The sequence below is a fragment of the Gossypium hirsutum genome, chromosome D08 (genome assembly GCF_007990345.1).
Source record: "Gossypium hirsutum isolate 1008001.06 chromosome D08, Gossypium_hirsutum_v2.1, whole genome shotgun sequence".
Classification (NCBI taxonomy): domain Eukaryota; kingdom Viridiplantae; phylum Streptophyta; class Magnoliopsida; order Malvales; family Malvaceae; genus Gossypium; species Gossypium hirsutum.
Genome location: NC_053444.1, coordinates 41,298,425 through 41,322,657, shown reverse-complemented (window position 1 = coordinate 41,322,657; position 24,233 = coordinate 41,298,425). Strand labels below are relative to the sequence as shown.

General features: G+C 36.7%; 1 non-coding gene across 1 annotated transcript; it reads right to left on the bottom strand.

Moving 5' to 3' along the window:
• Window positions 1–285: 285 nt before the first annotated feature.
• On the bottom strand, window positions 286–391 carry LOC121220431 (small nucleolar RNA R71). The gene has a single exon (XR_005917633.1). It is a non-coding gene; the product is annotated as a small nucleolar RNA R71 (small nucleolar RNA).
• Between the last annotated feature and the right edge of the window lie 23,842 nt (window positions 392–24,233).

Genomic DNA, 24,233 nt, shown 5'->3' with positions numbered 1-24,233 from the left:
TGAAGCCTATGATATTTTAGATGCTTCAAACAATAGGCCAATTCAGTGGAATCCCTACAAAAGATCCACATCTGCACATTCGATTATTTATAGAGGTGAGCGATTCCTTCAAGATAGTCGGTGTAACTAAAGACGTATTGAGGTTGAAGTTGTATCCATACTTGTTGGGAGATCAAGCACGAGCACGAGCATGGCTTAATTCGTTGCCGTCCAACTCAATTTCTACTTGGCAAGAATTAGTTGAATGCTTTCTGGTAAAGTATTTCCCACTTAGCAAAAATTCTAAGTTGCGGAATGAGATCACCACTTTTCAACAATTGAATGATGAGTCTTTATACGAGGCATGAGAAAGATTCAATGAGTTACTATGTAGATGACCTCATCATGGAATTCCACATTGCATCTAGTTAGAGACGTTTTATAATGGTCTTAATGCACACACAAGGTTGGTGGTAGATGCTTCTGTAAATGGTGCTCTATTATCGAATACATGAATACATGAAATAATCGGACTACATGAAATTACTAGTGGTCGACAAATCAAGCAGCTTCAAGAAGATAAGTAGTCAGAATACATGAAATAGATACCCTTACTTCACTCTTAGCTAAAGTATCATCTGTCTCTTCAATGTTGAAACAGGTTACTACTAACAATTTAAATCATGTTGTAGTTCAACCACCAATCCACTACCAAGGAAGTGGACCAAACAACACTTACATGCAACTTTGATCAAATCAAACTCTTGGTTTTAATCAACAAGCTCAAAAACCACCGCAAGTTGAACCTTCATATAATTTGGAGAACTTGTTAAAGGCATACATTGTTAAAAATGATGCCTTGATTCAAGGCCAAGTAACAACATTGGGGAATTTGGAAAATCAAGTGGGACAATTAGTTAATGAGCTTAGAAGCAAACCCCAAGGTGATGTACCAAGCAACATATAAAATCCTCTACTAGCTGAGTCTTCTAATCTTGAGAACTTATTAAGAGCATACATGGCAAAGAATGATGCAACTTTGAGAAATTTGGAGAACCAGATGGAAAATCTAGCCAACGAACTTTGAAATAGACCACAAAGAGCTTTGCCTAGTGAAATGGAGAACCTAAGAAAATTGAGAAAAGAGAATTTCAAAAACGGTCAATTTATGAAATGGAAGGAATTTTGAACCCAATGAGTTTGAGGTTGAAGATGAACCTCCCTACAAAGAGGAAAATCAACCAACAGTTGAAACTCCCGCACAAGAGAAGCCAAATTCTACAAATTGAAAAAAAGGAAAAGTCTAAACTAGAGAATTCTTTAAGCTAACCTCTTTGTTAGATGAAGATATATTACCTTGAAAGAGTTATGCAATCCAAGCCAAAGTTTCACAACCTCCATATCCTCAAAGACTCCGGCAACATAAACATGATACTCAATTTAAGAGATTGTTGGATGTGTTGAAACAACTATGTATCAACATCCTGTTGGTAGAAGCTTTGGAGCAAATGTCGAACTATGCGAAAGCTATGAAGGAATTTCTATCTAAGAAGAAAAGGTTTGGGGAATTTGAAACTGTAGCCCCGACTACAGAATGTAGCCTATTTTTTCAGAATAAGTTACCTTCTAAGTTGAATGATCTAGGAAGTTTTATCATACCTTGTAATATTGGAGAATCCTATTGTGGTAAGGCTTTGTGTGATTTGGGATCGAGTATCAACTTAATGTCTATGTTTGTCTTTAGATGATTAGGTATTGGTAAGGCCAGACCGACTACAATTACACACTAACTGGTGAGTCGATTTTTGGCATACCCAGAAGGAAAAATCGAGGATGTCTTGGTACGTGTTGATAAACTCATATTTCCTGCTGACTTTAGTGTCTTAGATTTTGAAGCAGATAAAAAAGTACCAATCATCCTTGGAAGGCCTTTCCTAAAAACTGGTAGGATCAGAATTGATGTACAGAAAGGTGAACTCACCATGTAAGTTCAAGATGAACAAGTAACCTTTAATATACTCAAGGCCCTAGGTTCTCCTGATGAGGTTAAAGATTGTTTTACCGTTTCTACGGAAGATCCATTAGATGGTATTTCATATGACTCTTCACATCAAGATGAGGATGATACATGTTTGGAAGGTAACTTAGAACGATTCAATTCAAAAGTTCAGTTCAAATCATTAGAGCTATCATCATATGAGTACAAGGAACCTAACCCATCAAAAGAAGAGCCACTCGAGTTAGACTTAACTATTTTGAAAAGGCACAAGAAAGGTGTCAAGTGGACTATTACAAATACTGAAAAGGGATATGTCAAGTGATAGAAGAGTTCGATTCAATCTCGAGTATTTGATCCTGGGAAACTCGAGTCTAAATGGTTAAAAGTAAGGATCATGGATCCCATCTATGACATTCAGTGGGTGGGACTTTTACCAAAAAAAGAAGGTATAATGGAAAATGAGCTAATTTCGTTTAGGATCATCATAGGTAGGAAGATTTGTACGAAAATGAAAAAATGTTGAGCAAAGCAAAACAGAAAGACCATTTCCTGTTGCTATTTTTCAAGCAAAAATTGTATATAATTATTGGGCAACATTACTTCTTCTTTCTAGATGGGTACGGTTGGTATGATCAATGCTCATTTGACATCGCCTTTGTCAGTGAAAATCATCAATAACATTAAGGGAGTCCTCTTCACTCTTTCTGTCGTTAATTTATTTAGTTTTTTTCTCTCTCATTTGAATAAATGGCATGCTTAGAAATTATTTTTATTGAATTAGTACTTCAAATTAATTCGGTCTAAGGAGATTGGAACTTAAGCGGGACCATTTGTGACCCCTCCAACATTTCCTGGGAATTTAATTTGACGTAATTTTTTGAAAAGAAATTTTCGAAGAAGCCGAAAAGAAATTTTTCATTTCCATTTTAATTTTTATTTCTGATTTTAATTTTAATTTTATGTTTAATAAAGGGGGTCAAATTGGCCAAATTACTACTCAGTTTATTTATTTTTAAGCAATCTAGTTCATAATATAGTTTGGGCTCAAAGCCTAAAACAACAAAGAGGAGAAATTCACCCACGTTGCCGTCCATAAGGGTCCCCCAAAACCCTAATTTTTTCTACCACATTTCCTTCCATGTATACTTGCCGCCTAAGTCACTTAAGTAGCTAAAATTTTGCTACAAGTTTTCCCTAATACATCACTATCTAAGCCCCTCTCTACCACCATATTTTTCACAACCCTTCAAGCAATTACCTTAAACCTTAGCCACTAATTCTTTTCCCTCTTATCCATTGGCCTAAATCCCAAAAAATCTCCCCAAATTCCTCCAATTGTCGCAAAACCCTAGCTTATTATAGCCGCACGCCTATCGCAGTCGCAAAACCCCTCGCTTTATCTATTTCCAAATTTTGCCCATTCTTCAGAAAAAATCACCATGTCTTGTAAAAGAACTAGATCTTCCAAAACCTCTACCAAAAATTCCATTGTGATTCAAGGCAAGGAAGTAAATGAAAGGTTTGATTCCATATTCAAAAATCAACCTATGATGCCGAAAAAAGGTTTCTACTTGGAAAGTAATGATAAGATGGTTGTGCCTTTGCCTATTCGAAAGACAATTTATGCCCTCAATTGGAATTATTTTTGTGATGCACGATCATTGGCCAATAAAGAGTTAGTTCGAGAGTTCTATGTCAATTTGACTAAGTTGGATGCTACTGAAGTTCTTGTTTGTAAAAAAAAGGTACCCCTAACTTCTAAATCCATTAATGATTTGTTTAACCTACCTAATGTTGAAGAACATGACTACTTTGCCATGGTGACAAATATAATTTGGGATTTTCTTCAACAAGTACATAATGTTGTGACAAATCCGGAATCCCAATGGATTATAAGAAAGTATGGTAGTCATTTTTGTTGAAGGGAATATCTAAAACCGTTGGGTAAGGTGTGGTTCTACTTTGTTCGATATAGTTTCCTGCCTATCTCACACAATTTGACCATCTCGATGGAGCGAATTCTTTTATTGTATGCAATTATGACAGAAAGGTCTATCAATGTAAGGAAGATCATTCTCAAGGAAATCCATGATTGTGCTAGAAAGAAGACTGAAAGTGCTTAGTTTTCATCATTGATAGCTTCACTTTGCTTAAAGGCCCAAGTTAAAACAAAAGCAAACCTGAAGGGCCCGTATGTTCAAGGTTGCATCATAGCCCATGATCTTAAAAGGTTGGTGGAGAATGTCCATGAACTAAACCCAAGTGAACCGAGTGAACCGACAGAACCAGAAACTGATGTGTCATTGAACAAGTCCAAAACAGAGGCTAATTCAATTACTAAGATAGAAAAAGCAGAATCTAAGGAAGAACCAAATAATCTAGAACCAATAAATGAACCAGAAGTCTCTGAACTAAGAGAGGTGTCGAATGCTGATGACCCAGTTGAACCAATTGTTCATCCTGAGTTGATTATTCCTAGGCCCACTTCTTTAAATATCGTGAAGAAATCAGAATTGTCAACTATGATGTACATGATGAAATTTATGCATGAGCAATAACAGGCTTATTGGAAATATGCAAAATTTAGAGATGATTCTATAAGAAATACTTTTAAAAATATCTCTAACAATTTTGTTCCTGAGTTCCCAGATTATATCTTCGAGTCATATAAGGAAGATAAGAATGCAAGCAAGGACGAAACATCAAAGGAGAAAGACGAGGAGGATAAGTCAATTAAATAAAAGGGGAAATTTTTTATCTCTAGTTTTTATTTCTTATTATATGTTTATTTTTATTTCTTAGTTAAAAATTTTTCTTTCGAATAATAAGAAAGCAAGCATGAATAAATAAGCTCAATGCCTTTTCAGTAGAAAAAAGTAACGTGGTAATGGGAATAAACATTTCTACGATTAGACTGTGGAGAAAGACTTGGTACTTAGGCAGTCTTTATGACTCACCTCTCTCTTCTTGCAACCTTACCTGGTGTTCAGTTTTCATTCATTACTTTATTTTCACAATGAGGACATTGCTTTTTTAAAGGGGGTAAGTCATTTCGCATGAATTTTTAATAAGGCATTTCGCATGAATTTTGAAGTATGTTTGAATCTTTTTACTTAAGTATGCTAAAATAAATGAATGTTCAGAAAGAATTTTTGTTCATAAGTATGTTCACATGCAAGCATGATTTTTTATTTTATCTAAGTTCTTTGTATGCTATCTTGAGTGATGGAATGCTTGTATGATCTTTAGTCTTATGTAGTATTTGCCCTAAAAATTTGATTTCTTTAGAAATAGACATGTACGAAGGTTTAAGTCTTTAGAATTGACTTAGTAATTTTCTTGAGGGGAAATCTTAGGAGGTATAAGAATCTAATATGATATAGGCACACTTTCTTTGGATCGTTTGAGCTTTTCAAGCCAACTTTATTAATTTAGCCCTTGAAACTCAATTTTTGAGCGTAATGGTCTGTTTATTGTAAAGTACCTACATTATAAGCCACATTATCATCTTTTTTATTTTATCCTATTCTTTTGCACCTATCTTAACTGAATTTGTCTTGGTGATAAAAGTTTGAGGAAAGATATCAAAATATGTACATGCTCTTCACATGATTCAAAATTAAAAAAGGTAATTTTGTTCAAAAGAATAAAAAGAAAAGAAGAGATTGCTCAAATTCTCAAAAATAAAAAGCAAAGTTGCTCAAAGTTTGAAAATAATAAAGGTTGAGTATGAGTTCGAAATAAGTTTGGGGGTGTTCGAAAGACCCAATTTTATGAAGGTTGTGACATAGAAAGATCCAAGACAAGTTAGGATTAAGATGATTGAACCTCAAAATTCAATTCTCTTATCCCTACCTTTAGCCTAGCCCCATTACAACTTAATGAAAGATCTATTGATTAGATGATTATACCGACTACATTGGTGGAGAGGGCTTACTAAGCTCAACTTATAAAGACCACTAATTAAACCTTGGGATTGCTAAGTTTAGTTGATAAGGAAAGCATATTGATTGGTAAATGTTATGTATGAATTTGAAAATACCTGCAAACTATGATTCATGTTGACATTGTGATGTGCTTAGTATAAAGTTTAAAAATAATATTTGCATTCAAGCTACGTATCAATAAAAAGTATTTTTGAGCATGATTTTGTTGATGCATGATTATGTGCGAAGATTGATTCTACTTTATCATTTTGCAAAATCGCCTTAGAAAAAGTTGTGTTGTGCATGAACATTACTCGGGACGAGCAATGGTTTAAGTTTGGGGGTGTGTAACCTCAAAATTATAAAGGTTTTTTCTATATATTTTTATCACCTTTTTACTTAAAAATTATGTTTATCTTATGGGTTTTTCTATATATTTTTACCACATCCCATTCCCCTTTTCCTTCCCTTGTATAGCCGCCCATCTCCTTCGCATCCTTTAGCCACAAAAGCTTTTTCAAAAGCATTCTTTGGCTAGCCACCTTAGAAACTCCTTAGCAAAAGAAGCATCAAGTAGAACAGAGGAGCGCATTAGTCAAAATAGATTCAAAAGGCTATTGAACTGAATTAGTCAGAATAGATCCGAAAGGCTACTCAACTAAATTGAGTTTACTCTTTCCTTTTGTTATTTATTTAATTATGTTTGCTTTGAGTTTATTGTTTTTGACATCAACAATGATATTTTAAATCCTATTTTCTAGAATGATTATGTTAATTCAATAAGATCTATTTTATTCATGTTTAGGCCTCAGTCAATCATGTTTTCAATTAAAATCATGATGCATTTCATTCATACATGATTGGGTGCACTTAGATTAGCTGAGCGATCCTAACCAGACGATGGCTAGTAAACACATAATTGAAAAGTACAATGCTGAATTTAGATCCTTAAACCTGACTAAATTGAGGTCCGTAATATCTTTAGTTAGCTCTATTATCTTGCATAGTTTTAGGTTTATGTGATTTAACTGTTGCAAACGTAAATGTCCTTGTGACCTCGCATAAATGCTAAGAAACCCTTAGTTAAAATGATCAGTAAAATGCATATTTAGCTAAGTAAAAGAGTCGGAAAGCACTTAATTTTGTTTCCAAACTCATGAAAGATCGAGTTGCCATGGAAGAATTTTCGAACATTGGTAAGTATGATAAACTAAATTGAATTGATTAATATACTTATCCTAGCCTATTTAATGTTGATTGTTTTTGTTGCTAAAGTCATTCATTCATACATTTAGGTAAATTGCATCTAGATTAGAATTGCACGGGGATCAATCTTTGCATCTAATTAATTTTACTTAGTTTAATCATCACCATCACAATTATTGAGTTTTTACATCAAATTGTTAATTATAATTTTGCAATTAATCAATTAAGCTTATACAGTCCCTATGGAGACTATAACTCATTTTAGTTACTTATTACATGAACGACTATGTACAGTTGTACAAATCCCATTACACAAACCCGTACCCAAACAGTGCCTACCCCGTCATCCAAATATAATAGCTATAATTTTATGTGACAGCCCAAAATTGACCCCAGTCGGGAAGTGGTTTCAGGACCGCTAAACCGAGTCACCGAAATGTTTGAATGTGATATTTATTGTCTAGAATATGTAATTATGAATGTGTGAAAATTTCAAGCTTCGATTTAGTCGATTGCATGTGAATTTAGTCAATAGGACTTATGTGAGAAAATTTTGAAATGTGATAGGTCAAAGCATAAGGACCTATTAGTGCATGAAATAAAAAGGGGGGACTTGCATGTCAAATTCCCCCCTAATTAGTAGTGGCCGGCCATGACAAGCATGGTAGACCAAGTGTGATGGGCAAGACATGTCATAGACATGTCTTGTTGGTGCATCATGGGTGGAAAAAAATAAAATAAGGAGCATGGGCATAAAATAATGAAAGGGAATGTGATGAAAACAAAAAAAAAAGTGTGTGGTTGTCCCCCCCCATTTTGCCGAAACTAGAAAGAAAAACAAAAAAAAAAGTGCTCATCCTTTGGTTCATCTTTGGCCAAAAATTTTAAGGAGGAAGGAAGAAGAAAGGTTGAAGAGGTTCGGCCATGCATGTAACTAGGCTAAGCTCAAGAGCAAAGGGGATCTAAATCCGATAAAGGGAAGGAAAAAGTGGTCGAATAGCTATCGGAATCATTCGACAACATCCGAGGTAAGTTCTTGAGTAAAAGAGCTTAAATTATGATTTGATTAGATCATGTTTTAAGCAAATTAAAATCATGCTCTTTGTGTGTGGCTATTGAGCCGAAATTGCAAGAATGATAAGTGTCTTGTGTTTGAGTTTTGTTAACGAAAATGAAATACGAATGTGCCATGATTTACTGTTAAATGTGCATGGTTATTTGAATGATGTCCGGGCTAAGTCCCGAAGGCTTTGTGCTAAGTGACCATATCCGGACTAAGATTCGAAGGCATTTGTGCGAGATACTAATTCCGGGCTAAGCCCGAAGGCCTTTGTGCGAGTTACTAAATCCGGGTTAAGTCCCGAAGGCAATTGTGCGAGTTACTATAACCGGGCTATGTCCCGAAGGCATTTGAACGAGTAGCTATATCCGGTTAAATTCCGAAGGTACGTGATTTGGGAATGAATGATCTTGCTGTAAAAATTTCAGTAAATACTCTAGAAACATCCCAACATTGAGGTATGTTTCGTATGTGCTTGAATTTAGTTGAGCCCTTACAAATAAGTATTCGCTCAGTTGATAAACGAGCTACCGGCCTTTGGCTAAGTTGATCTTTTGTGTATGTACATAAGGGTTGGTAATGTGAAGCAAGTATGATATTGAAAAATTGTGCATATGAAATTATCGGTTTAGCTACATGAATGCTATACTTTTGTTGTGCTGGAATTCCTTGCTCAAAACTTACTAAGCATAAATTGCTTACTCCGTTTCTTTGATCCTCTGTTTTATAGATTTTGGTTCTCCAGCTATCAGACTCGGGATTTTGAAGTCGAAGTCGCCCACACTATCAAAGCCCCTCTTTTGGTACAATTTTGGTTGAACTTCGAAATGGCATGTATAGGACTACCCGTTTGTTGTGGGTCATGGACCCTTTGGACTTGTATAATTTTGGATAGCCATGCGAAAATGGCTTATATGTGTTTGAGTATAATGTTATAATCATTTGGTGTGGATATGCTTGACAAGGATTGGCCATGGGAATGGTTAATCACTATCATAAATTGTGCTATTTATGCAAAAAGGGCTAGTTGAATCATGGAAACCATGAAATAGGTAAAGTCTACCTTAAAGGCAGATGCTGACAGCAGCAGTGATGTAGATTTGGAAAATCACTAAAAATAGTAGGAATGGAATTAAATAGTTAATAAATTATGTAAACGAACCTTGATGAATTTATTTTCATAGGAAAGTAACGAAACAATCATACGGATAGTATGTTAAGAGATATTCAGGTTCTCGTGAGACAGGGCCAGAACGGTTTCTGGATTTCCTGTTCCGACTTTGGAAATTCATTATAAATTAACCAGAGACAATTTGGAGTCAATCCATATATGTATAGATTCCTCTCTGAGTCTAGTTTCTATAGAAACAAACGGCATCAGTATTGAAGCCTTGTACAGGGAGATATCCAAGTCGTAATGCGCAAAGGTCAGTGTAGTCGATCCCTGTAACATGGGAGACTTTGACTAATAAACTGTAGTAATTAGCCCAACCAAAAATTCTTGAAAAAAATATGTAGATGGGAATATGAGTCTAGTTTCAGGTAAAATTTATGGAACTGGATTCCGAGTTTTTGAACTCAAGATATGATTTTTAAAGTGACTAGTACGCAGATTGGCAGTGTCTGGGAAAATTTTTTTTAAAGTCTGTTAACACCTCGTGTTCGACTCCGGTGACGGTCTCGGGTTCGGGGTGTTACATTTGATTGGTATTAGAGCTACGGTTTAGTCGATTCTAGGACTACCGTAATGCGTTGGGTCTAGCTATACATGCCATTTTATGTGATTATTTGATAGTGTGGTGATTTCTGACATTTGCAAATGTGTTTATTTATAGTAATGGATCCCGATCCCGACCGAGCGGTAGCTGATGATCTTGAGAGTGTAGCGCCTGCTCCCGCACAAGGGACAGCGCCGGCGGACTCTCAACCTAATGCTAGTAACCCGAATGATGAAGCTAGACAAGCTTTCTATAGCGTGATGAATGATTGGTTCAACCAATACATTCGAACTAATACGGCTGTTCCACAACCTCCATTCCCGACAAATACAACCCCCGCACCTACAATACCTCCGGTAACTGACCAAATAAGGTCAAATAAGCCCCCAATTGACAGAATCCGAAAACATGGGGCTACTGAATTTAAAGCTACGGATAGCGACGATGCCGAGCAAGCTGAATTTTGGTTGGACAACACTATCCGGGTACTCGATGAGCTATCTTGTACACCCGATGAATGCCTAAAGTGTACTATCTCCTTGCTACGTGATTCTGCCTACTATTGGTGGAGTACTCTGACTTCTGTTGTGCCCCGAGAGCAAGTAACTTGGGAGTTTTTCCAAACTGAGTTTCGGAAAAAGTATATCAGTCAGAGATTTGTTGATCAAAAATGGAAGGAATTTCTTGAGCTTAAGCAAGGTTCCATATCGGTTACTGATTACGAGCAAAAATTTGTTAGACTTAGCAAATACACTCGGGAATGTGTTTCGTCCGAGGCTATCATGTGTAAACGCTTCGAGGATGGGCTGAATGAAGATATAAAATGTTCGTTGGCATTCTTGAAATACGAGAGTTCGTAGTACTTGTCGAGCGAGCTTGTAAAGCCGAAGAGCTTAGAAAAGAAAAACAAAAAGTTGATGTAGGAACTGGAGAGTTTCGTAAAAGATCCTCGGGAAAGTCTCTTCAACGGGCATCGAAGAAATTTTGAGATGATGTGGGCCGGTCTAGAGGCAGTTCGGGCCTTTTTAGACGAGATCGTGATTGACCCCCTGTGGGTACACGAGGCACTTCGGTCGCCAGTGTTGGGAATGAACGTCGAGACAGAACGAAATGTCGATATTGCGGTAAATGGCATTCGGGGAGTTGTAGATTCCCTGACCGCTCCTGTTACAAGTGCGGATCAGTTGACCACTTCATTAAAGATTGCCCGAGGTTGTCTGAACAGAATGTAAATCAAAGTGGGAAACCGGGTGCTACCACTGCTTGAGGTAGACCATCTGGAAATACGGGCGATGCTAGTGGTGGCCAGAGAGGATCTAGAGATGCTACGACAAGATCCGAGGCTCGTGCGCCTGCTAGAGCTTATGCTATACGTGCCCGCGAGGATGCTTCTTCGCCTGATGTTATTACCGGTACTTTTATTCTCTTTGATACTAATGTAATTGCTTTGATTGACCCCGGTTCTACTCATTCATACATATGTGAAACCTTAGCATCCAGTAAGACTTTACCTATTGAGTCTACTGAGTTCGTAATTCAGGTGTCAAATCCCTTGGGTCGTTACGTACTTGTCGACAAAGTGTGTAAGAAATGTCCCCTAGTAATTCGAGGTTCCTGTTTTCCGGCGGACTTGATGCTTTTGCCGTTTGATGAATTTGATGTTATTCTCGGGTTGGATTGGTTGACTGTGCATGATGCGGTTGTGAATTGCAAAAGCAAGACTATTGAATTGAGGTGTGCAAATAACGAAGTAATCCGAGTTGAGTTTACGGACTTGGATGGGTTGCCAACTGTAATATCCTCAATGTTGGCCCAGAAATATGTAAGAAAAGGGTGCGAAGCATACCTTGCGTATGTACTTGATGACAAAGAACTAGAAAAGAAACTCGAATCTGTGCTGGTGGTTTTTGAATACCCGGATGTTTTTCCTGAAGAATTACCGAGTTTACCACCTGTTCGGGAGATAGAGTTTGGTATTGAGCTTGTACCTGGGACTACGCCGATTTCGATAGCTCCGTATCGTATGGCACCAACCGAGTTAAAAGAGTTGAAAGCTCAGCTGCAAGAATTGACGGATAGAGGTTTCGCTCGACCAAGCTTCTCACCTTGGGGTGCACCAGTATTGTTCGTGAAAAAGAAGGACGGAACCATGAGGTTGTGCATTGACTATCGTCAACTGAATAAAGTGACGGTAAAGAACAAATATCCGTTACCGTGTATCGATGATTTGTTCGACCAACTGAAGGAAGCCTCAGTGTTCTCAAAAAATAGATTTGAGATCGGGCTATTATCAGTTGCGAATTCGAGATTCGGACATACCCAAAACTGCCTTCAGAACGAGATATGGTCACTACGAATTCTTAGTGATGCCGTTTGGACTCACTAATGCCCCTGCGGTATTTATGGATTTGATGAATCGGATCTTCAGACCATATTTAGATCGGTTCGTAGTTGTGTTCATTGATGACATCTTGGTCTATTCAAGAGATGAGACCGAACATGCTGAGCACCTGAGACTAGTGTTGCAAATTTTGCGGGATAAGCAGTTATATGCTAAGTTCAGTAAGTGTGAGTTCTGGTTAAGAGAGGTTAGCTTCTTGGGTCATGTGGTATCCGCATCGGGTATTCGAGTTGACCCAAGCAAAATTTCAGCCATACTTAACTGGAAGCCTCCAAGAAATATTACCGAAGTTCGGAGCTTCCTGGGGCTCACCGGTTATTACCGACGATTTGTAAAAGGTTTCTCGATGATAGCCAAACCAATGACGAAGCTACTTCAAAAGGATGTTAAGTTCGAATGGACGGAGAAATGTCAGAAAAGTTTCGATCAACTGAAAACTTATTTGACTGAAGCTCCAATTTTAGTGCAACCCGAATCAGGCAAAGAGTTTGTCATTTATAGTGACGCATCCCTACTTGGGTTGGGTTGCGTATTGATGCAAGAAGGTCGAGTGGTGGCCTATGCGTCGAGACAATTAAAGCCACATGAGAAAAATTATCCGACCCATGATCTTGAACTAGCTGCCATCGTATTTGCTTTAAAAATATGGCAACATTACTTATTTGGTGAAAAGTGCCATGTATTTTCGGATCACAAAAGTCTCAAATATTTGATGACTCAAAGAGACTTAAATCTGCGACAAAGACGTTGGATTGAGTTGTTGAAAGATTACGAGCTTGTCATTGATTACCACCCGGGAAAGGCTAATGTGGTTGCGGACGCCTTAAGCCGGAAATCATTGTTTGCTTTACGAGCGATGAATGTGCACTTGTCTGTTCTACCCGACAATGTGTTAGTAGCTGAATTAAAAGCCAAACCATTATTGATTCATCAAATTCGTGAAGCCCAGAAAGTTGATGATGAATTGGTTGCAAAACGGGCTGAGTGTATTCCGAACAAGGAATCGGAGTTTCAAATTGATGATGATGATTGTTTGAGGTTCAGAAGTCGTTTGTGTGTTCCAAGGAATTCGGAACTCATTTCGATGATTCTGAACGAAGCCCATTGTACCCGAATGTCAATTCACCGGGGGAGTACGAAAATGTACAACGATTTGAAACGTTGGTTTTGGTGGCATGGTATGAAACGGGACATCTCCGACTTTGTTTCGAGATGTTTAATATGTCAACAAGTGAAAGCGGAACATCAAGTGCCTTCAGGATTACTTCAGCCGATCATGATACCTGAGTGGAAATGGGATCGAGTCACAATGGACTTTGTGTCCGGACTGCCATTGTCAGCAAGTAAGAAAGATGCGATTTGGGTTGTTGTCGATAGACTGACTAAGTCGGCTCACTTTATCCCCGTGCGTACGGATTTTTCATTTGATAAACTAGCCGAATTGTACGTTTCTCAGATTGTGAGATTACACGGGGTACCTATTTCTATCGTGTCGGATAGATATCCGAGATTCACCTCACGATTTTGGAGGAAATTGCAAGAAGCTTTGGGTACCAAGCTGCATTTTAGCACTGCTTTTCACCCCCAAACCGATGGTCAATCCGAGCGGATAATTCAGATACTTGAGGATATGTTGAGATGTTGCATCCTCGAGTTCAGTGGTTCATGGGAACGGTATTTACCTTTGATTGAATTCGCTTACAACAATAGTTTTCAATCAAGTATTAAGATGGCACCTTACGAGGCTTTGTATGGTCGTAAATGCCGTACACCATTGTTTTGGACCGAGCTCGGTGAAAGTAAAATTTTCGGAGTTGATTTGATTAAGGATGCCGAACAGAAAGTAAAGGTAATCCGTGAAAGTCTGAAAGCAGCCTCAGATCGTCAAAATCGTATGCGGATTTGAAACGAAAAGACATTGAATATCAGGTGGGAGATAAAGTGTTTCTTAAAGTTTCGCCTTGGAAAAAGGTACTCAGATTTGGCCGTAAGGGCAAGTTGAGCCCGAGATTCATTGGGCCGTACGAAATCTCCGAACGAGTTGGTCCGGTTGCGTATAGATTGATTTTGCCCCCTGAACTTGAAAAGATTCACGATGTCTTTCATGTTTCGATGCTTCGACGTTATAGATCCGATCCGTCACATGTGATTAATCCCTCAGAAGTTGAAATTCAATCTGACTTGAGTTATGAAGAAGAACCGATTCGTATCCTAGCTCGTGAAGTGAAAGAGTTGCGAAACAAAAGGGTTCCGTTAGTTAAGGTGTTATGGCTCAAACACGGGATCGAGGAAGCTACTTGGGAAACCGAGAGCTCGATGAAAGAACGATACCCAAACCTATTTACCGGTAAGATTTTCGGGGACGAAAATTTCTTAAGTGGGGGAGAGTTGTGACAGCCCAAAATTGACCCTAGTCGGGAAGTGGTTTTGGGACTGCTAAACCGAGTCACCGAAATGTTTGAATGTGATATTTATTGTCTAGAATATGTAGTTATGAATGTGTGAAAATTTGAAGCTTCGATTTAGTCGATTGCATGTGAATTTTGTCAATAGGACTTATGTGAGAAAATTTTGAAATGTGATAGGTCAAAGCATAAGGACCTATTAGTGCATGAAATAAAAAGGGGGGACTTGCATGTCAAATTCCCCCCTAATTAGTAGTGGCCGGCCATGACAAGCATGGTAGACCAAGTGTGATGGGCAAGACATGTCATAGACATGTCTTGTTGGTGCATCATGGGTGGAAAAAAATAAAATAAGGAGCATGGGCATAAAATAATGAAAGGGAATGTGATGAAAACAAAAAAAAAGTGTGTGGTTGTCCCCCCCATTTTGCCGAAACTAGAAAGAAAAACAAAAAAAAAGTGCTCATCCTTTGGTTCATCTTTGGCCAAAAATTTTAAGGAGGAAGGAAGAAGAAAGGTTGAAGAGGTTCGGCCATGCATGTAACTAGGCTAAGCTCAAGAGCAAAGGGGATCTAAATCCGATAAAGGGAAGGAAAAAGTGGTCGAATAGCTATCGGAATCATTCGACAACATCCGAGGTAAGTTCTTGAGTAAAAGAGCTTAAATTATGATTTGATTAGATCATGTTTTAAGCAAATTAAAATCATGCTCTTTGTGTGTGGCTATTGAGCCGAAATTGCAAGAATGATAAGTGTCTTGTGTTTGAGTTTTGTTAACGAAAATGAAATACGAATGTGCCATGATTTACTGTTAAATGTGCATGGTTATTTGAATGATGTCCGGGCTAAGTCCCGAAGGCTTTGTGCTAAGTGACCATATCCGGACTAAGATCCGAAGGCATTTGTGCGAGATACTAATTCCGGGCTAAGCCCGAAGGCCTTTGTGCGAGTTACTAAATCCGGGTTAAGTCCCGAAGGCAATTGTGCGAGTTACTATAACCGGGCTATGTCCCGAAGGCATTTGAACGAGTAGCTATATCCGGTTAAATTCCGAAGGTACGTGATTTGGGAATGAATGATCTTGCTGTAAAAATTTCAGTAAATACTCTAGAAACATCCCAACATTGAGGTATGTTTCGTATGTGCTTGAATTTAGTTGAGCCCTTACAAATAAGTATTCGCTCAGTTGATAAACGAGCTACCGGCCTTTGGCTAAGTTGATCTTTTGTGTATGTACATAAGGGTTGGTAATGTGAAGCAAGTATGATATTGAAAAATTGTGCATATGAAATTATCGGTTTAGCTACATGAATGCTATACTTTTGTTGTGCTGGAATTCCTTGCTCAAAACTTACTAAGCATAAATTGCTTACTCCGTTTCTTTGATCCTCTGTTTTATAGATTTTGGTTCTCCAGCTATCGGACTCGGGATTTTGAAGTCGAAGTCGCCCACACTATCAAAGCCCCCCTTTTGGTACAATTTTGGTTGAACTTCGAAATGGCATGTATAGGACTACCCGTTTGTTGTGGGTCATGGACCCTTTGGACTTGTATAATTTTGGATAGCCATGCGAAAATGGCTTATATGTGTTTGAGTATAATGTTATAATCATTTGGTGTGGATATGCTTGACAATGATTGGCCATGGGAATGGTTAATCACTATCATAAATTGTGCTATTTATGCAAAAAGGGCTAGTTGAATCATGGAAACCATGAAATAGGTAAAGTCTACCTTAAAGGCAGATGCTGACAGCAGCAGTGATGTAGATTTGGAAAATCACTAAAAATAGTAGGAATGGAATTAAATAGTGAATAAATTATGTAAATGAACCTTGATGAATCTATTTTCATAGGAAAGTAAAGAAACAATCATACGGACAGTATGTTAAGAGATATTCAGGTTCTCGTGAGACAGGGCCAGAACGGTTTCTGGATTTCCTGTTCCGACTTTGGAAATTAATTATAAATTAACCAGAGACAATTAGGAGTCAAGCCATATATGTATAGATTCCTCTCTGGGTCTAGTTTCTATAGAAATAAACGGTATCAGTATTGAAGCCCTGTACAGGGAGATATCCAAGTCGTAATGTGCAAAGGTCAGTGTAGTCGATCTCTGGAACATGGGAGACTTTGACTAATAAACTGTACTAATTGGCCCAACCAAAAATTCTAGAAACAAATATGTAGATGGGCATATGAGTCTAGTTTCAGGGAAAATTTACGGAACTGGATTCCGAGTTTCTGAACTCAAGATATGATTTTTAAAGCGACTAGTACGCAGTTTGGCAGTGTCTGGGAAATTTTTTTTAAAGTCTGTTAACACCTCGTGTTCGACTCCGGTGACGGTCTCGGGTTCGGGGTGTTACATTTTATTTTCGAAAAGGTAGAAATTTTCTTTCAATCTATCCAAAGACGATCGTTTATTTATGAATGGTTTTTTGACTTAGCCTCTGAGGGTTGTCGTGAAATTTGGGACCTTGTTCATTTCTATCCGTGGAATCAAGTTGTTGTCTTACCTATGGCGCCCGCGGTCATACCTTTCGTGTTGGAATTGTACTCCAACTTGAAATTCACGATCGATGATAGGGTTCACATAAGGCGCCAATGAATAAAAATAGCCCCTGAGCGTATTTGTGTACATTTTGGCATCCCATTTTAATCAAATGATGACATTCAGATTATGGATTTTGAACATTTTATGATTGTTGATATGGATGTCGTATTAAATTTTGTAACTGAAAATCACAGTGAATAGAGACGCGAAGGGTGTTAAAACTTTCCTCTTTCTTTTGGACAAGCCGTAATGTTCCCCATGGCTAAGATATGGATGCAATTTGGTTGCACACGTATTAGCCTATCGTTCAATACTAACATTGTCAATGTATTTTGAGTTGTGCTTCTGCATTCCATTTTCCAACGTAAGCGGGTTTGCTTATGGTACTGGATTAACTGGGAAATGAAAAAGTGTGTTGTGGGAGACAAAGTTGACATCTACTTTCCCCACTTGATTCCAGAATTATGCCATAAGAGGAAGGTGGTTATAGACACGATGGAGCAATCACACAAGCCCGTACGAAGCATCATTGGTGATTCCATGCTTCATCAGTTCCAAGACCTTCACCGAGAACAAATAATGGACTAGAACCAATGAAGGAAACATAAGATGGACATTCCACCTTCTCATCCGAAGAAAGCGTTCACTAAAATTTCATCTAGAGGCCTCGAAAAGCAACTTGAGAAGTTGTTTGGGGAAGTTTGATACACTAATCGAAGGTTGGATGTAACGTAAATTTTAGTGGACGAATTCATGGAAAGCTAGGGGAAAGATCCTATTCAGTGGCCGATGAGGTCTGATGGTAAAGCTACGGAGGAGGAGGAAGCCAACGAGGAGGAGAGAAAAAAGGAAAAAGCTAATGACAACGTGATGATAAAAGATGATGACATGGCACTGTACCGTGATGACTTCAATGATTTCTTTGCATCTAAACAACCATCCATAGGGAGGCCCATTATCCGGGAATTGACCAACCAACCAACCAGATTTTCATACAAGAAATCGATTGTGAAAGGAAAAAGGAAAGGATCAACAAGACTGAGTGAGGGCCTGTGAGGAGATTGGACATTGTTACATTACTTTAATTTCATTTTGATTTATTTGTGTAGCATGTAAACTATTAAACTATTCCATTTTTTGAACTTCTTTTCTGTTTTTATATTTCCTATTTTGTTGGTTATTTTTTGTGTTTTTGTGTGTTTTTTTTCACTACAGCCACTCATCCCGAAAGCTACACAATAGTTTTGAGCTTTAATGAAGAGGTAGACGATCTGAGCTAGTCTGACGCTCATTCTAGGGACATCTAGTAATCTCTTATCTTTTATTTTGCACACACATTGGGGACAATGTGTAGTTTAAGTGTTTGTGTTTAGGAGGTACACATAGTTTTAGTATGCTTTCTTTTATTTTTCTTGTGTATGCTTATTTTAGTTTTTACGTATTTTCGTCAAAAATTTCAAAAACATTTTCCTTTATTTCTTTACATTTTGTTGCCGAATGTATGGTGCTTGAACGTGCATTGAATGACGTTAGTGAACGGTGGTATGGTATTGTGGATTGAGTTCTTTAAATGTATAAATTCCTAGTTCGATTTCTGCAATCAACTCATTTAGAGATGGCAGTGTCAAGGTTCAATATTGAAAAGTTCAACGGAATTACAAATTTCAACTTGTGGCAAGTTCGGATGACGACAGTACTAGTTTAGAACAGTCTAAAAAGGTCGTTACAGGGAAGAAGTCCGTATATATGGATCAACTAGAATGGGAAAAAGCTCAATGAAAAAGCTCTAACTGCTATTAAATTATACCTGACGAATATTGTGTTACAATATGTTTTAATAGAGAAAAAAATAACTGCATTATGAAGGAAAATAGATGCCTTATATATGATGAAATCTCTAGCCAATAGGTTAGTATTAAAGTAACATCTCTACATGTTTAGAATGGCCGAAGGTGAGTCCATTAGAACTCATATTAGTGAGTTTGTTACCCTTCTTAATGACTTAAAAAATCTTGAAGTGGATATTAGTGACAAGGATCAAGCTATGTTGCTGTTATGCTCTTTGCCTTCCTCTTACTAAACTTTTAGGGATACTCTGATTTATGGGAGAGATCATCTCTCGTCCGAATATGTGAAGGGGAGGAATCTTCTGAGCAAGGATAAACTTAACAATGAGTTAGGCTCAAACAAAAAACTAGACGAGCAAGCCTCAGTTCTAGTTGCAAGAGGAAGACAACTAACTAGAAAGACAAATCAAAATAGGTCTAAAGCAAGGTCCAAATCTAGAAATCATGAAAAATATTATGGCTATTGTAAAAATGTGGGCCAAGTTAAGACAGAATGTTGGAAACTTAAAAATAAAATCAAAAGGGATGCTGAAAACGATAAGAAAGATAAGCAGGAAGTCGTAGTTGTTGATGCTAGTGTAATCGTGGACAAAGTTAATGATTTGTTATTGGTGTGAATGAGCAAAAGCACTCATCTTACGTCTGAATGGATCTTAGATTCAGTGTGCTCCTATCACTTGTGTCTCAATAGGGAATGGTTCTCCACGTATAATTCAGTTAAAGGTGGAGTAGTGTTGATGGGTGGTAACTCTCCATATAAAATATCTTGAATAAAAATAGTACAAATTAGGAAGCACGATGGAATTATTCGTACGCTGTCAGATGTCAGGTATGTTCCTGATTTAAAGAAAAATCTTATGTCAATTTTAGATTTTAATTGTTGTAGGATAGTCATTGATTCAAATGGCTTAAAAGTTTATCATGGGGCACTTGTTGTGATGCGGGTATAGAGAAAGGGTAGTCTATATATTCTACAAGGGTCAATTATTACTTGTACGACTATGATTACCGAAGAAAAGCTGAAATAGCTACCACATCACGACAAGAATCAACCTGACATCACGACGACACAATGTGACTCTCTCTCCATCAATTCCGATTCAACAAAACTGTGGCACATGTGACTGGGTTTATATAAGTTAGAAAGGTGCAATAGAGGTCTTCTAAACAACACTAGAGTTGGTAAATTAGGTTTCTGGGAGCATTGCGTTTTCGGGAAACAAACCTGAGCAAGTTTTGATTCACTTCATTCTTATTTATGGGGCCCATCTTTTGACATCTCAAAAGGAGGTAATAAATATTTCCTAACTTTTATTGATGATCACTCTAGAAAAGTTTGGGTTTATTTCTTGAAACAAAAAAGTGAAGTCTTCGAAATCTTCAAATAGTGGAAGACTTTTAGAAAAACAAAAAGGAAAATCTGTGAAGTGGTTGAGATTGGATAATGGTCTTGAGTTCTATTCATCAGAGTTTAATGATTTTTGCAAACAAGAAGGAATTGAAAGACATCAAACCTTCGTTGGAGCTCCGCATCAGAATGGAGTTGTAAAAAGAATGAACAGAACCTTGCTAGAAAAGGCTAGATGCATGCTTGTCTAATGCAGGCTTAGGGAAGGAATTTTGGGTTGAAGCCTTAAACCTAACAAGTTATTTAGTAAATCGATCTTCTCGTTGAGCATTGAATGGTAAAGTTCTAGACGAGATATGGTCAAGTAATCCTCCTAATTATTCTAATCTTAGAATTTTCGGTTGTCTTGGTTATGCTAAAGTTAGCTAGGGAAAGCTCAAACCAAGGGTTGATATATGCATCTTTCTAGGATACTCGACCGGTACAAAAGGTTTTAAGTTAAAGTGTTCGGAATCCAACAAAATATTTGTTAGTAGAAATGTTATGTTTGATAAATCTGCCAAATTTTGACCCGAAAAGGGGACTTCTAATTTTAAAGACACAACAAATCTGAGTGTCTCAAGCATTGTAGAGTCAAAACCCAAATTAAGGGGGCGACGTCCAGACAAGACAATTCCCAACATCGTAATGACACAATGAATAGATGTATGATGGAAAACCCTATACCCGGTCTTGTTGCCTGATCCGAGCTATAAGATATTAGAACAATTAAGCTTTAACACCATTCACAATTTTAATGAAAAATAATTAAATAATTCATTTATAATCATTTTCATGCTATTTAATCAAAATAGGACCTAATTCGAGCTTACGAAAAATTCAAAACAAACTGGGAATAATTTAGGATTTAAATGAAACTTTTAAAAAGTTTTAAGTAAAAAGTGAAAACAAAGGTCACACAGCTGTGTGGCTAGGCCATGTGACACAGCTCAGCCTGTGTGGCTCAAGAACATGGCCATGTGGCCAAACCGCGTAACTCACAGTGCCCGTATAACTCAGGGTTGCACGACCACGTCACCAGGCTATGTAACTCTATCAAGCCGTGTGGAGAAGCGTGCATCAAAAATCAAAGAAGCCACATGGTGGTGTCATGACATCGTGTAGGACACATGGCAGTACGGTAGATCGTGTGTGCCCAAAATACCTTTAAACACAAGCTAATTCACCTACAATTTCTGAGACACCAAGCCATGCATTTACTACCACATTAGCCTATTCAAAAATGTATCAAAACATAACAAAATATACTAATTCACATTCAACCTATGTGCCTAACCAATATGCCCTCATTGGCACCATATTTCAATATAAACAAAGACCAACAAATTATTCTTATTCAATCACCAAATGAATTCCAAATGACGTATGCCATAAAAAACCATTTATACCAAACTTTCTAATGCTAATATATCCTAACCGAAGAGTTCCAAAAGATTACCAAAACAAAATAATCATTTCAACAGCAAATCTCCAAGGAATACATCAAATGACAAATTACCATTTCAAGATGCCAAATACCAAAATCAAGTTTACCATTTAAATGGCAAAAATCACTATCTCACAAAATAGGATCAATATGATATACCTAATTAGTTCTACCATATTCATCACAAGTTGATATTGGAACATGAAAATTACCATTATATACCAACTTTAGCCACATTAAAAAACCAACTAGAACTTTAAACTCATCAACTTTAAAACCCTATATACATGCCACAAAATCAAAAATAACAAATCAAAAACTTCCCAAATAGGAGTTTGATAGTGTGAACCTTGAAGTTGATCCGTCCAACCAGTTCCACAACGTTAATGATAGAAAACAAAAACAAACCAAGTAAGCTTAAATAGCTTAGTAAGTTCATAGCTAAAATTCAAATCAACTTACCTTAATTAAACATTTGAAAACTAAAACACTTAGATTAATCAAACCTATCACTTATTTACAAAAATACATAGAATTAATGTTGAAAATAGTTCATCATATACTTCATGCTCCTAAATGGTTCAATCAAAATCATTCATATATGTATATATCGACATTTCATTACATCAATACCACAATGAAACATTCTTGCATGATCATTCTTTGATATAAACCTACTATTGAATAAGCATCGGAAATGTCCAATCATTTTAACATCAATGACAATTTTTTAACTATAGTAACATCAGTAGGATACTCAGGTAACCGTGTCACACCAAAGAGCATCGAAATGCTAACAGAGCTACCAGAGTGCAAACCCATACAAGCGTGTGTTCAAACCCTATTAACATGTTAATCGTATCCAAACCATTTACTATGTTCAAACAGGCATTTTAACATAGTCTATCACATTTAATAATTCAGAAGCACTTCCAGAAATACATTCGTACACAAATTTCCAAACAACTAAGTTCATTTCAAAATCATAAAATCATATTTCCCAAATGTTCAACAACTACTAAATATTCACCTTCTCACCTATAATTAATTTCAATAATTTAAAATTCTAATTTATTATCAAAACTAACCTAAAAAACAATTGAATCAAATTACAGTAGCACAAATTAACATAAATATATATACTAAGAACTTACCTAGTATATTCAGCTATCGAGTAGATTTGTAGGGACTAATCTACGATTTTCCCTTTTCCCCGATTATCCTCCGTATGGTTTAATTCTTAATCTATATAATGATTAAATTCCCTTTATCAAATTCGAGTGCACTTCAAATTCATTTCTATGCACATGACCTATAAATTTCATTTTATAAAATTTCCCTAAACTTTAACACTTAATCCCAATATATTCAAACCAAATTCAATATCATTCCAAATCAGCTTTCAAATACATGAAATTTTTCTAAATTTACAAGTTAAGTTTTAATTATTTTATATTAGTCCCTAAACTCAAAATTAATAAAAATTCCTTTACAAAATAGTCCTACACAACAACCAAGTTCACAAACTCATCATTTAATCACAAGAACACCTAGAATTCATTAATGGAATGTTTCAAAAACCTTTAATAGTTTTACAAAATAGTCTTTAGGTTAGCTACATTAAGCTACAATGATCTCGAAAACATAAAATTTACTAAAAATGAAATTGAAAATGCTTGCCATGCATGAATTTTGGACTTGGTCAAACCTTAAGTATTTAACAATGGAGTTTTTGGCTTTTCTTTTGTTCAATTTTGGTGGTGGGAAGAAGATATTGATTTACTTATTTTGCCTTAATTAAAAATTACATAAAAAACCATGCATGGGTAAACCATCCACTAACTTTAGGAATGGCTTAATTTCCATTTAAATTAACCCAATTTTACTTTTTATAATCAATTAGCACTTAAACACTAATAACGATTAAATTTTACAGTTTTTACAATTTAGTCCTTTTTATTTAATTAACTAATCGAACATCAGAACTATTGTACCAAACTTCAATATCTTTATAAATATTTAATAAAAATATTTACGAGCTTGGTTTATAGAAATGAGGTCCCGGTACCTCATTTCCAAAACCAGTTGACTTTAAGGACAAATAATATTAATTACGGACCCTCTATTCAGATTTGTGGTCCCGAAACCACTATTTTTGACACCACTAAAAATGAGTTGTTACATCTCGTCCCAACAAAGACTCACACGACATCACGATGACACAAAAAAAATTTGATTCTTGCAAGATTAAAGCTATTTTGGATCTATTGGGGCTCCATTTGACCCTTAGTTTTACCATCTTA